At 44.4% G+C, this 14,328-nt stretch overlaps 1 protein-coding gene across 3 annotated transcripts in view; it reads right to left on the reverse strand.

Annotated features, from left to right (window-relative positions):
• Nucleotides 1-10,134, reverse strand: part of CAB39 (calcium binding protein 39) — a 108,220-nt gene extending 98,086 nt beyond the window's left edge. For all 3 annotated transcript variants that reach the window (XM_078154649.1, XM_020972098.2, XM_078154648.1), the window contains exon 1: nucleotides 9,987-10,134. The gene's annotated coding sequence lies outside the window, so the exon portion shown is untranslated. The remainder of the gene's footprint in view (nucleotides 1-9,986) is intronic.
• Nucleotides 10,135-14,328: the final 4,194 nt, after the last annotated feature.

Below are 14,328 nucleotides of genomic sequence, written 5' to 3' on the forward strand. Positions count from 1 at the left end.
CCCCACCCTCTCACTTTCCATCAGAGGAATCTGAAACCCAGAGAAGGAGATGATTTGTCCAAGACTATACAAATAATAAATGCCAAAGCTGGGACTGAAATACAGGTCTGGTAACCACTGCACCACACCTGAAGGGGATAACATCACCTGGTGTCCTAAGATCACAGAAATCAGATATCATTGTGTAAAATATGTTAATTTTCCCATATGCTGGATTGTTTAATGGCTCAAAGTTTGTATTCTGACTACACCAGAGACAGAACCATCATATGCCACTATTTAAATATTGTTTGAATTTAGGATTCAATTAAAGCAGCCACAAGCTTTTTTTAAAATAGGAATAATGACTGAATTTCTTCAGAAACTATTACAAATCCACTTTCTGATGCAAAAGTGATGCAAACAAATTTACTACTTCAACTATGATAATTCAGTTTCTATTTCTTTTCCTTACACCACATCAAACTGGTAAAACAAGAAAACCAAAGAACTATAACCACGCCACAGAGAGATGACAGGAAAGGTGAAGTTTCTCAGGGAAGGCTTCGAGGGGGTGGTAAATGAAGCCAAGGCTTGACTGACTTGAATTGTACCTCAAAAATGAAATGGCACTTAATAGGGAACAGACGAAAGGAGAACGGGATAACACAATAAAATCCCCAATGATAAATTCAATTCAACAACACCTAGTACAAACCTCACATTTCTGCTGGGCATTGGGAACACAAGAATGAAATAAGACACAGATCCTGCTCTCAGAAAACTTAAGGTTAGGGATGTTAATGGAGAACAAATGTCAAACAAACAAAAAAAAAGGTTTCCATGTGGGAAAGGGTAAACTGTCAAAAAAAAAAGATCCATTCGAATGTACAGGGAACATGTTCCTAATCTAGATTTTTAACAGACATGAGGGCAGACTTCAGCCCTCCCTACATAAGTTGAAACTGCCTCCCAACGAGGCTGTCCACAAGTGGGATGTGTTTTCAGGAAGGAATGAATTCTACCTCACTGGAAGACAAGGAGCAGAAGCTGATGACCATTTTTCAGAGACACTGTTGTGGGAATTCCTGTTCAGAGAAGAGTTGAATTAAATGACCACTGAAGTCCCTTCCAACTTATGCTCTATGACTACATTCTCAAAACAGATGTTTTTAAGTGACGTGACATTTCTTATATAGAGAGGGATCTGGATAACACAATCAGCTGTCAGAATAATGGGTTCACTATATATTTCATCCCTTCAATTTATCATCCTCTACCTCAATCATCTTGTCTCCTTCACTTTTAAAATATTTTCTTTCTTCTAACCAATTCCCATGCTTTCACTGAAAAAGAATCCTCTTCATTCCACCTCATTTGTATCAACTTTATGGGGGCGGTGGGTAAACCCTAAGGCTCAGATCTGTGTCCTCTCCTTTCTTTCCATACTTGTGATTTCATCAATGACCATGAATTAAATAAGCAGTTCTGTACAGATGCCACCAAAATCCTGCACAGCCAGTCCTTCTCTCTTGCCTGCCACACATCACCAACCAACTGCCTACCTCAGAAGCAGTTCAAATTCACCACACCCAAACTAGAACTCAGTGTCTTTCCTCTACCCAGGCTTTCTAACTTCCCATTTCTGGAGAGGGCTCCACCATCCTCCCAATCACCCAGGATCAAAATCCTCAGCCCTTCACTCTTCTGTGCTTCCACACTATCTTGCCACATCCTGTCAATCTGCCCCTGAAACGTCTCTCCACAGGTCCCTCCTCACTCATGCAGTTCTCATCACCTCTAGCCTAGCCTACTGCCACAGCCTCCAACCATCATTCACATGGCCACCTAGTTGATATTCCTAAAGCATAGATCTAACCATGTTGTACTCTCTTCTCCAAGAAGCTTCAGAGACTCCTGTTACCTCTGAACAAAACGAAACCCCCCTGCATTTCCAGCCCTTCATGGAGCTGGCTGTGGCTAATCTCTCCAGACTGACTTCACCTGACTTGCTCCCCTTCACACATGTCACTCTGTAGGCAAACTGGCCTGGTCACCATTCCCTCTCCCTCTCTCCATCCCTTCCTTCCCATTCCTGTTCTCTTTCCACACTCCACCTCCTACAAGAGGCTTTTCAGGACTCCCTCAGCTGGTGATGATCAGCCCACAAGTTACTTTGTATCACCTTTACATATTTTTGTAATTACTTTTACATGTCAGTTCTCCATCCCCCCCCCCCCACCATCTCAGGAGAAATGGTTGCTCCTTGTGAGGCAGAATTGTCTCTTTCTTTTCTCACAGCTCCGGGACAATGCTGCATAGTAAGGACTAGAAGCTGGCTAAACTGAACCCCTTCCAATCTCCCATCCTTCCTCCTCCTGCTCCTTGACTGTTTTAATCCCAACTTGGATCCTAAAATTTCAGCCGTTTCTTTTCAATCCTCACTGAATCTGGTTTAACTGTTCTGATCAAATATCACACGCAGCTCTAAAATACACAAAGGTAAACAAAGTAGAAAAGACAGGGAAGTACAAGCAATCATGAACATTAGTAACAGTCGGGGGGGGGGGGGGGGGGAAGCTAAGCATATACTTCCCAAAACTAGAACGGTCTGCTCTGGAACAATCTGTCAGGATGAAAACTAACATTTTCTCTCTCTGTCTCTGTCTCTCTTCCATTTCATTCACATTACCAAAAACAAAGTAATACTATGAAGTAATATAATCTCCAGCCACCTGTCAAACTAGGAGAAAACAAAACTTCACTCAGTCACAAGCCTTAAGAGGAACCTTCATTCACTGCATGCCTCCTCATGGAAGCCACACCAAGGTCAAAGTCCAAACCAAAGAGAAAGGAAGTTCAAAACTGAGGATAACAGAGAAGCAAGAAGAATTCCTGTCTTCTCTGTTCGAGGTGAACACCACCATTATTAAACAGCAGAGAAAATAAAGCTACTCATAAAAATAAGGTGTTACATAAGTGCTGCAAAAGTACAAACATTGAATTATTTCATTTTTACTTATTGTTATGAAAATGATCAACTCAGGTTTTAATTATAATTCTTCTTCCATGGACACCAACTTTAAAATTTCCATTAAAAGACCGGGAGCCTAAGGAAGAAACTAAAATCATACCACACTTTCCAACCACTGTAAAACCTTGGGCGAATCACTTCTACTTTCTGGGACTCAGTATCCTCACCTATAAGTCTTCAGCGGTGAATATGATGTCTTTGAGGTCCCTTCCAGCTCTAAAATACAATAATTCTCTATGCTTACAAAGTCTCTGGAATGGGCCCTTAACTGTTATTTACAGGAGAGTCATACTCATAATTTACTTGTACTGTTTATTCTAATTCTCAACCTAAATAACCAAAAAGTTCTGTTTACAAGATGCTATACCTCACAGACTAAAGTGACTCTGACTGTATCAAACAGGATGAATTCTTAAATGAAATACTATATTATGCCTACCCCACCCCAGCAGAATGTAAGTTATAGAAGGGCAGGAATTTTTTTTTCTTAACTCTTACCTTTGTATCCATAGTGTAGGAAAGCACAAGGCCTGGAACCTGAGATTCTGGGAAATTTGCCACCATTAATGTTACTGGTACCTGTTCCAATATCTAAAGCCTTGGAGACCTGAAAGGTTCATGAAGGGTCACAGAGGTAGTATGCGCCAAATTTAAGCCCTGAACTCAGGTCTCTGGCTCCAAAGCCAACTCGCCATCCACTACCCATTGCTTGACTGGTTTCAAAGAACCCTTACACAATGCCAATACGCTTTTTAAATTATAAGTGTAAACAGAGCACGGAAACGTTCAAGAAATTATTTGCAAAAATCAATGAGAAGCTGCAAATTAAATAATCAAGAATAAACTGAGGCTCTTTCCGCCATCTTGCAGCGCTGCCACCATGGTGCGCATGAACATCCTGGCAGATGCTTTCAAAAGCATCAACAACGCAGAAAATCGAGGAAAACGCCAGGTTCTCACTAGGCCAAGCTCTAAAGTAACTATCCGCTTCTTAACTGGGATGACGAAGCATGGTTACATTGGTGAATTTGAGATCACTGATGATCACAGAGCAGGAAAAATTGTTGTGAACCTCACAGGCAGATTCAACAAGGGTGGTTAATCAGCCCCAGGTTTGATGTCCAATTGAAAGATCTGGAAAAGCGGCAGAATAGTCTGCTACCATCAAGTCAGTTTGGGTTCATTGTGCTCACAAGCTCAGCTGCCATCATGGACCGTGAGGAAGTAAGATGAAAACACACAGGAGGAAAAATCCTGGGATTCTTTTTCTAAGGGTATAAAACATACATACAAATAAAAATGCTCCATTGGGGGGGGAATAAACTGGGTTAGAAAAGAGAGCCATTCTCTCATCTGGATGGAATATGAGGGGCTCAAACACCTAGCTCAATGACCCCACTACCATTGACTGAATGCCTGCATACACTAATATTTATGACATATGCTATAATAAAAAGATCAAACAAGGAGGGAATTCTTGAGGCTTTCTATTCACACTTCTTTTGTGAAGGAGAAGCACTGCTATGTTTAAGATATAATGCCTTGTTCAAAGGAGGGAACCCAGAGGGTCCAGCCTGGGAGAGCTCATTTTTTCTACTCCATTAGCACTGAAGACAAAAGCCCTGGAAGCAGCGCCCCCACACACCACAGGGCCTATGTAGGACTTCAATGGCAGAGCCTGAATCTTAGTAGGGAAATGCAAGGTGTGGAAATTCAAACACATCACAATTCACTCATGGTCACTAATGGATTTAATCAAGGCGGAACATTCTGTAGAATGGCAAAAATAGTACTCAACTGGGCATCAGGAAATGTAAGAACTACTCCCTACTTCCTCTGCCACTATCCATGTAGCTTGATAACCACTGACAGTCACTTAACCTCTGGACCTGTTTCCTCATCTGTAAAACGAAGGAGTTGGATGGACTGATTCTCTATCTAGCTCTAAGGTCCCTGGTAGCTCTATTATTTGATAATCCTACAAACCAGCCTCAACAAGAGAAATATAAATAGAACACTTCTAGTGAATCAGTTAATTTGACTTCTCTGCATCTCTATATTAACTGATCTTTGGCACAGCCTTTTTTTTTTATTGGGAAGGGAGGAGCGAAAAGTTAAGGAGGTAAATACTACATAGCAAAGTTAATACTATAAAGAGCAAGCAACAGTTGAAAATGCACTAAAGATTTTTATTGTAGCAACTTAACTAAGATTAAATTAAGAATCAAATGTATAATGTTTCCTTGACAAAATATCTTCTCAAAAGAATGAAGAAATTCTAAGCTTTTGGAATTTCTTGACATAATCACATATTGATATATCAATGAAATCATCTATCAATATGAAATAACAGGTCTGGTTCCTATCCCAGATCACATCTTACTGGTCCTCAATGTATCTGTTCATGCTTTTTACTGCCCCCTCCCAAGAAACAATCATTAAAACGGAAATGCTGCTGAAAGATAAAAAGCACTTAACTTGTTTCCAATCTTCCCAATGAATTAATAAATGAATGAAAAAGCATTGATTACGTGCAGGCACACTGGGAACACAAATGAAAAAAGCAGATCATTTGTCTGAAAATACTTCAGCATAGCCATATCAATCCACCACCTGAAAAATTGCATGTTTAAAGTTAGACATTATCTCGGATTCTCTGGTTTCCTTAAAGACAGTTAGACAGCTACCTCCCCAGGAGGCCTTTACTGGTGGTCAATCTCCCCTCCCCCAAACCCCAGCTGCCAGGGACATCCCAACTAAGGTCAGCTTCCATCCACCCTGTATTTCATCTTTGTGTTCTGATTTATATATGTTGCATCTCCCATTAGAATGAAAACTCCATGAGGGGAGGGAATGTTTCTGCTTTTTCACTAGATCTCTAGTGTTTAGCAGTTTAAGTCCTTAATGAATGTTTATTGGTTAGCTGACATCTACAGCTGAAATAACTAGGCAGACATCATCTCCTGCTACGTGTCAATTTGAAATTTGGTGTGACACAGTGTCAATTTGAAATTTGGCGTGACACAGAAAACTCCCTTTCACAGAGGGCACTCCATGTGGACTGACTCTTTATTGCCTTCTGCATCCATCCCTCACTGTCTCTATCTGCTCAACTGGCTAACTGCTAAAGCAACCTCCGTCAAAGACAAAAAGAAGAGAAAGCTCAGTGGGGGAGGAAGTGACACACGTAGGGAGCTCAGTAAATGCCAGAATGAGTTATTAATGGCAACCTGACAAGCCTTCCCATCCCCCATCCCAAGATATGTATACCATACTATCCATATATCCATCTGTTTCAGAAAAAAAAAATGTTCATTTCCATTTCTCCAACATCTGCTACCAAGGGCTCTTCAATCAATCACTGATGGGTCTTGAGGAACAGGACCAGGAAAAGCATCTATTTAAAGCATGCTCCTGCCCCCTTGCATCATTCCAAATTCTGGATGCAGAAATTCACAATTCACTCTACTCTGCTCCCAGGCTAAGAAAGCTGGCAAAAAATAGTGACCAGGTAGTAAGTAAAATAATAATTAGCAGTGGATCTATTAGCTCTTTGTAGCATACAGAGGACTGCACTGGCATCAGGAACAGCTGGGGCTCAAGTGCTGTTTCTGGCACATGCCAGCTACACCATCATAGGCAAGTCACTTAGCCTGGAGATGTCCCAGGCAGCTCTCTAAAACTTTAGATGACAGACAAGTTGCCTGATGGGAGTTCCCACACCAGGTGTCCCCTACACTGATGAAATCACAGGTTAAAAGGGACAGAGAACAAGAACCAATTTGTGGTTGGTTTACTCAAAGGAAGTCCCCCCAACATCAGCCTCACTCTCTCCCATGAGAGTCCAAAGTGAGGCAGATAACTGAATTACTATGCATGTGTGCACACAATGCACATGCACAAACATAAGTCAGTCCTTTACAGCTCAAAGACATCTAGCTGCCACCACTCCCCAGGAAACAAAATGAGTCACAAGCAATTTAATACACAGGTTTAAAAAGTTGTACCTCTCCCAGCCCCCACCATTTTATCAGCTCACCAATGTTTAACCAGCTCCAACCACCTTTGCCAAAGTGTCACATTCTTATTTCTGCAAGGCACACTAGTGTTCATCCACAGTCAGATTCAAGAAAAAGTAACAAAAAGAAAGGAGCTACAGAAGATTTTATATATATATATATATATATATATATATATATATATATATATATATATATATATATATATCTTTAAGTAGCATAGAAAAGAAAACTTGAAATATAGAAAAAGTAAAGAACAAGACTCAAAAGGGTAGCTGGAAATAGAAACAAAGCTATTTATCCTATCTCCAGGTTTGTTTTAGGATATGATAATATGAATTAGGACTAATTTATATGGTCGGGCATAGGAACATGAATACTGGGAGTATATCTGGGGTGAGGGGGAAAAAAATTCACAATTTTATGCTTGAAGACATCAATATCAATTGTAAATATGAATTTTTACACAATGCTTACAGTTAAATAAAAGTAAATTACAGTATTAAGTCAAGTTTTAACCAATGAATTTCTTAAAGTTTTAAAGCAGTATTTTAAACTAAATTTTCAAAACCTTACACCTAAATTGCATTTTCTACACCCTCCTTTTATACTAGCAATTTATCCATTTAAATAAATGAGTTCAACTTCCCAGTTTAGAAAACTGATAAAAATTAGTGAGTTAAACTGCTTAGTTTATAACTTAACATCAGTACTGATATTGCAGTTTGATATGATAATATATGTCATGAACTCAAATGAGGTACCTCAAAATTAAACTACAAACCTGTTTCATTGTCCAAGTAATCAATTATTTAATTTTCACCAGAAATGCTAAAACATTTAAATTTTTAAATGTTTAGTTTCACAATTCTCTAAACTTTTTAGTTTTAAAATTTCCTATACGACACAAAAACTATACGGCCATAATTTTAACATGGCTCTAATCCATATGGATGGCCCTATTTATAAGGCTGCAACACACAGTCCACAAATACATGACCCTGGCCCTGAAAGCTCTGTTTTCATACCTGCACTTGTGTTAGACACTCCAATAAGGTCCATTCCAACAGCTGATAACTCGCACCCTACAAACTGATATAATCATGTTCCTTGATTATGTTGTCAAGATTTAAAACAAAACAAAACAAAACAGGTCCAGAATCCAAATCTTTACAGATAAGATGGGAAGTTACTCCCATGCTACATGTGCGTACGTGTGTCAACATCAGGCTGGCTTCATTAACATCAAAATCCAAAGAACTGCAGGGAGCTTTTTAAGGGCATTTCCCCTCGGTCCTATCAAAATATAATTTTTTCACTTACTAATCATTACTGAACAACTCAGAGACAACCTACTAACAGTAATTTGTAAAACCAAAGGATATCAACCTGCCTTTCAAGAAGCTCACTGTCTAGAAGCTAAGGACATTTGTCAAGTTATCTACCAAATGCTCTGGAAAAACCTAAGTACCAGCTTTATTAACTTTCGATTTTAACATGAAACTACAAAGAGATCACTTTACAGTATAAGCCAATTTAAAATGTTTATCTTATTTGCACAAAAATTATATTCATATATAATTTTTTATCCTAGGGTAAAATATCCTTAATGATAACACATCAACTGATAAAAACGGAACCACACAATAGTCCAAATACCTCAGGAATTCAAAAACTTACAGATTAATTCTTGTGTGAATAACTACATCTTTTAGTAAAAACAGGAACAGAAATGGGGAGCTAGCAAGTGAGTATACTCATACATAAACTTTCCTGCAATTCCACAAGAGCTTGACACTTTTTAAATAGCTCAGTCTGGGCAAAAGCAACTTGAATATAGAAGTAAACCAACAAGGTGATTTACCCCAACAAAAAGTGAGCTCTACCTGCATTTCATTCAAGGTAGTGGCATTACTTCTATATTTAAATGAGAAAATGTCAGCACCAAGCTTGGCCTTTCTCACTTTCCTTTCACAGATCCACCCCTGATTTAACAAACACTGTATTAAATACCACACTAAGTGCAAAGTAATGAGGACAACAGTAAAATACCGAACAGTCTCTGCACTCAAGCAGCTCACTTTCTCCCGGGGACACATCAGGGACACTCAAGGAAGCACAGAACACTCCAGATAAACCAAGCACGAAGACAGTACTGACCCAAATTGAGGTGGAGGGGCCACCAGAGGCCACCTAGACCAGGATCTCTATGACATCCCTGACAAGCGGTCATCCAGACCACCTCTTTTACTGTTCACTGGTGGCTGTGAAATGAAATTATAGAGACTGTCCTGCACAATTACTCAATGGGCCCAACAGTTCATTGTTCAAACCAGAGCCTTTAAATAAGAAAGAAAAGAGAAAAAAGGAGTGCTTCCTGCCATAAAGATCACAGAGAAAGCCCTCGGCTCCGCTAACAGGAAGCCTGCCAGAGGCCCCAGGGTGGGGTGGGACAGGGGGCGGTAAAATGGGGGAGAAGACCCCCATTTAGAAGGCCACTCACCCAGACCCCCAGCTCTAGACCTATCACCCCATGATCTCCCCGGCAGCTCGCCTGGGCGTCTGCGTCCCTGCCGGCCAGTGCCTGGGTCTGCCTCCGTGTCCCTGTCACTATGTGTCAGTGTCTCCGTGCCCCTGTCACTGTGTGCGGCCCCGCTGCCCCGCCTGCAGTGCGAGCGCGTCTCTCGTGTCTGTCTCCGGTCTGGTCCGTCTCTCCCGGCCGGCCCTGGAGGTCCGCCTCTCGCCATCCCAGGCCCAACAAAGCCTCCCCCACCCCGAACTCCGGGGTCCGCCCCTGACCTCCCCCGTCGGCGCCCAGGCCACAGGCCTCCGGCGGGGCCGGGCCGGGCCGAGCGGCGGGGCCCGGGTCTAGGCCGGCTTCTCGGCAGAGAGGGTCGTGGCCGCCCAGTCACGGCGGGAGCCGAGGAAGGCGGCTGGGCCGGGCGGTCACTCACCGGGCTAAGGCCAGGCGGGGCCGGGCCGGGCCGGGCGGCTCCTTCGTGGCGGCCTCGCCGGGCTCTTCGGGCTGCTCGGGCTCGTTCTTTTCCTCCTCCTCCTCGTCCCCGCCGCCGTCCCCGGCCCCGTCCGCGGCCCCGGCTCCGGCTCCGGCTCCGGCCTGGGCGAAGCGCTGCGGCGGCGGCGGCGGCGGCGGCCCGTCCGGTGCCCGCGGCGCGGCTCGGGACCCCTCCGTCGTCGGCCTCCCGCGGGCTCGCGGGCTCGGGCTCGGGCTCGGCTCGGGAGGCCCTGGGGCTCCGGCTCGCGGGCTCGGGCTCGGGCGGCGCTGAGGGGCCTCGGGCTCGGGCTCCGATTGGGGGTTCGACTCCGGCCCCGGCTCCGTCTCTCAGGCCTCGCCGCTCCCCGCGCCCCGCCCCCAGCCCGGCCCGGCGCACGCTCTGCGCAGCCGCAGTGCGCAGCCGCCCTACGCCGAGACGTCCGCTCGCAGTGGCGCGCGCCCTGCCGAGGGGCGTGGGAGCCCCGGGAGCCTCGGGCGCCCCCACAGGCTTGGAGGACCCACCGAGCCCGAGCTCGATCGGGGGTGGGGGGGGAAAGTGGAGAGAGCACGAGCGAAGGAGCGAGGGAGAGCGCGTGCGCGGAGTGCTCTCCCAGCGCTTCTCTAAGCCGGGGCAAAGGCTATCTGTGATCCACGAGTCCACGAGTATTTAACTAAGCAACTTCTGTGTGCACGGGTGAAAAAGCGAAACAGCCCCTCGCCTCAAGCAGCTTACATTCTATTGGCTCAGCATTAAGCCCTTCTGTTTTCCAGGCTCTGTTCTCGGAGCTGATGAGGCACAAACCAAAGTAAAACAGCCCCTGCCTTCAAGCTGCTTACATTTTATTGGTTAATTGTGCAGCCCTTTACCGGGCAGCCAGGTGGCACAGCGGGAGAGAACGCCCTGCCTGGAGCCAGGAAGGCTGCTCTTAACGAGTTCAAATCTAGCTGGGTGACCCTGGGCACTTCACCCCGTCTGCCTCAGCTTCCTCGTCTGTCAAGTGAGCTGTAGAAGGAAATGGCAAACCACTCCAGTATCTTTGCCAAGAAACCTCCCAAAGGAGTGCCCGAAATAAAGCCCTTCTTCAGGCTCTAGACTAGGAGCTCCGCGACAAAGAGCAAACAGTCCCTCACCTTGAGAAGTCTAAGTGTGACCGTCAATAAGCAGAGCTTCCGTTATGCTGGATTGAGATCCAGCTTTGCATGCCACCCTTAGGAGAGGGTGATCCTGAGATAACTCAGCCTCATCACCAGAATGAGGGGGCTAAGGTCCCTTTAGGGCTAAATCTGATTCTGCAAGGCACAGCCTTCCCAGAATGCCCGACAATGGACTTGAAAAGAAACTCTGGGAGGAAGCCAGAAGATATGGGAGGCAGAGTTTGAGTGCAGAACTGCCTCTTCCGCTTTTTGAAAGATCGTGGGAAGGAGATGATGTTAATTCCTAGCTCTTTCATTCAGGGATGCCGTGAGAGCGATCATTTACTGTTGTTCAGTATTTTCAGTTGTGTCCAACTCTGCGTGACCCCATTTTGGGGTTTTCTTGGCAGAGATACTGGAGTGGTTTGCCATTTCCTTTTCTAGTTCATTTGATAGATGAGGAAACTGAGGCAAACAGGGTGAAGTGATTTACCCAGGGCCACACAGCTCCTGGTGAGTTCTACTGACCTACCAAGATGGCTGCTGTCCTGATAAACCAATCTACCAGAAGATTCCCCTCTCAGAGACACTTGACTTCTATCCCTCAGTTCTTCAAATCTTGCAAGCTATGAAGGAAGCCAAGCAGGGAGAGGGGATACCCTGGTCTCAGTCAACGTCTTGGGTCCAGTCTCCTCCCGCCCTCATTCATACAAATTACCTAGGCCAGAGGAGAACCATTGAACTCCAAAGGGTCCAGAAGATTTTGTATTTCTTATCGGCATCCTAGGAGCCTCATCGCCAGAGCAACTGAGGGCATTGTCTCCATCAGGAATATGGAGCAAAGGCAGATTCAACACTCTACTAAATCTGAATGCAGATGGAAGCATACTTTTTATACTTTATTATTCTTGGGGGGTTTTTTGTCTGCCTCTTCTTTTGCAAAGTGGCTAATATGGAAATGGTTTGCATGACTGAACATGTAGAATGTGCATCAGATTGCTTGCCTTCCCATGGAGGGGGGTAGGGGAGAGGAAGGATGGAGGGAGGGAAAGAATACTCAAAGTTTAAAAAAAGAATGTCAAAATTTTTTGTTTACTGCTAATTGAGATTTTAAAAAATAAAAATTAAATATAAAAAAGACTTGACTGGCAGCTCCTCAGAAAAGCTCTACCATACCTGAGGGAAACATCCTGAGGACTCTAGCAAAAGGACTTCCAGAAGCTACGCATTACCCCTTTGCAATCTGTGCACTCTAAGCTTGAACCCACCTTGCCCTGGACTCTATATATAGTAGTGAGAGAGTATGTCACAGACTTTTGGGGAGGAGAAGAGAATGTTTTCTACTCATTTGTTCTTCCTGTACCGCCTTAGTAAATACCTCTTTCTAAACACTAATTAAGCCTAGATGGACAATTAATATCAACTGAGGTTCTTGAGGGAAAGGATACTAGTGGGGAGGTCATAAGCTATAGTGCTAGAAAAGACCCTTCATAACCCCTCAGGCTGCCCCTAGAGCCCCAAGGAAGCTAGGGCAGCTGTGCCATTACGGACGGGGCCCAGGCCACCAGTGGGAGTGGGGGCTGGGAGAGCAAGTCAAGCACATCTTATATATACATAGATGAGTGTGTGTGTGTGTGTGTGTGTGTGTGTGTGTGTGTGTGTGCATTCTTCTGCCTCTGGCAAATGAGTTTTTGGTACACACAGGACACTTCAGCCACCACATTGGCAATGTGTCCAAAATGCTTCATGTTTACGGATGACTAAATGCAAACAATTTTGGAAGCAGGCCTGTGAGTTTACTGGTGATTTTATTCTACCCAGACAAATCAGCACCTATTCTGGAACTTCGAGTTTCAGAGAGTTTCCTGACCTCCTGGCCACTACTCCATGCAAATTCAAATGCAAAACATCTACAAAGGGTATACAGGGTGTATGGCATTTTAAGACTTTCAAAGCATTTTCCTCACCGTTTCCTTCAGCATTTTCCCTGTGAGATGGGAGTTTGAGGTATGTTCGTCCTGCTTTACAGATAAAGCAGCCTAACTTGGTTCAGAGGGCACTAGACTTGGAGCTTGGAAGGCCTGTCTTCAAGTCTTGCCTATGCTCCTTAAGAGCTATGTGACCATGGAAAGCATGGTCACAATTTGCTCATCTGTAATATGGGGCTAATGCCTTCAGCCCTTCTCCCACAGGGTTGTTATAAGACTAAAGCTAGATAATGAATGTAGAATGTTTGTGAACTTTAAAGCGCTGTAGAGGATCCAACATTTAGAGCCGAGAGGGATCTCAGGGACCATCCTGCCCCATCCCCTCCTTTTACAAATGAAAAAATGAAGCCCAGAAAGAGTATTACTTACTCAAATCCACACACGTTGGAAAGTCAAATCCAGAACCCAAACCAAGGCCCCCCTAACTCCAAATCTTCGGAGTTTGATTTCAGCTGTTGAAGTTTGTGGAGCCCAGGCTAAAGAACAAATGGTGAAGGAAACCGTTCTCTCCTCAAGCGTAGGTAGAGACACAGAGATTGCAGGAGGCACCAAGAAAGCCTAGGTTTGCCCTCCTGATCCCTGATTCATAGAAAAGACAAGGTCTACAAGCCTACGGAATGAATGAAACTGTCGGGAAAACCTGAAAAGGAATGAGGAAAAAACAAAACCATATGGCTGGCTTAAGGACCTTCGTCAATGAGCTCCAGTGTCCATTGGAGATAGACAGACTTGGAGACGTGCTGCATAAGGAGTGTAAGCCCAGAAAGCCCACATAGCTGGGTCCACTCAACCACTTACAGGCCAAAACTAGGTGTGATTAAGGCTCTAATCAGTGTGAGAGGATATGGGAGCTTCTGGTCTGATTGGATGATTGGAGGACTGAAGTAATACCTCTAGCCCAATGTATAACAGGGCAAGCCAGGGCAGAATGGTGTGTCCCAGCTGCAGGGATGATGGAATTCGGTAGGGAAAGCCTTGAAAGGGAATTGCCCTGGTCAGCAGGTAGGAAGAGCAAGCTTCCCTTCTTACCCCAAGCCCTCGTTCAGTGACTAGGTGATGACCCAAGACCTGGCCTCCCCATTTGCATGAGTATGGGTGTCTCCAGAGCCTCAGCAGGTAATAGCAGTGTCTGTGTCAGGAGCTAAAAGGCATACTGAAGTCAATCTTGATCCACCCAGAAAA

Source organism: Phascolarctos cinereus, unplaced genomic scaffold, assembly GCF_003287225.1.
Source record: "Phascolarctos cinereus isolate Bilbo 61053 unplaced genomic scaffold, phaCin_HiC Scaffold_5;HRSCAF=322, whole genome shotgun sequence".
Classification (NCBI taxonomy): domain Eukaryota; kingdom Metazoa; phylum Chordata; class Mammalia; order Diprotodontia; family Phascolarctidae; genus Phascolarctos; species Phascolarctos cinereus.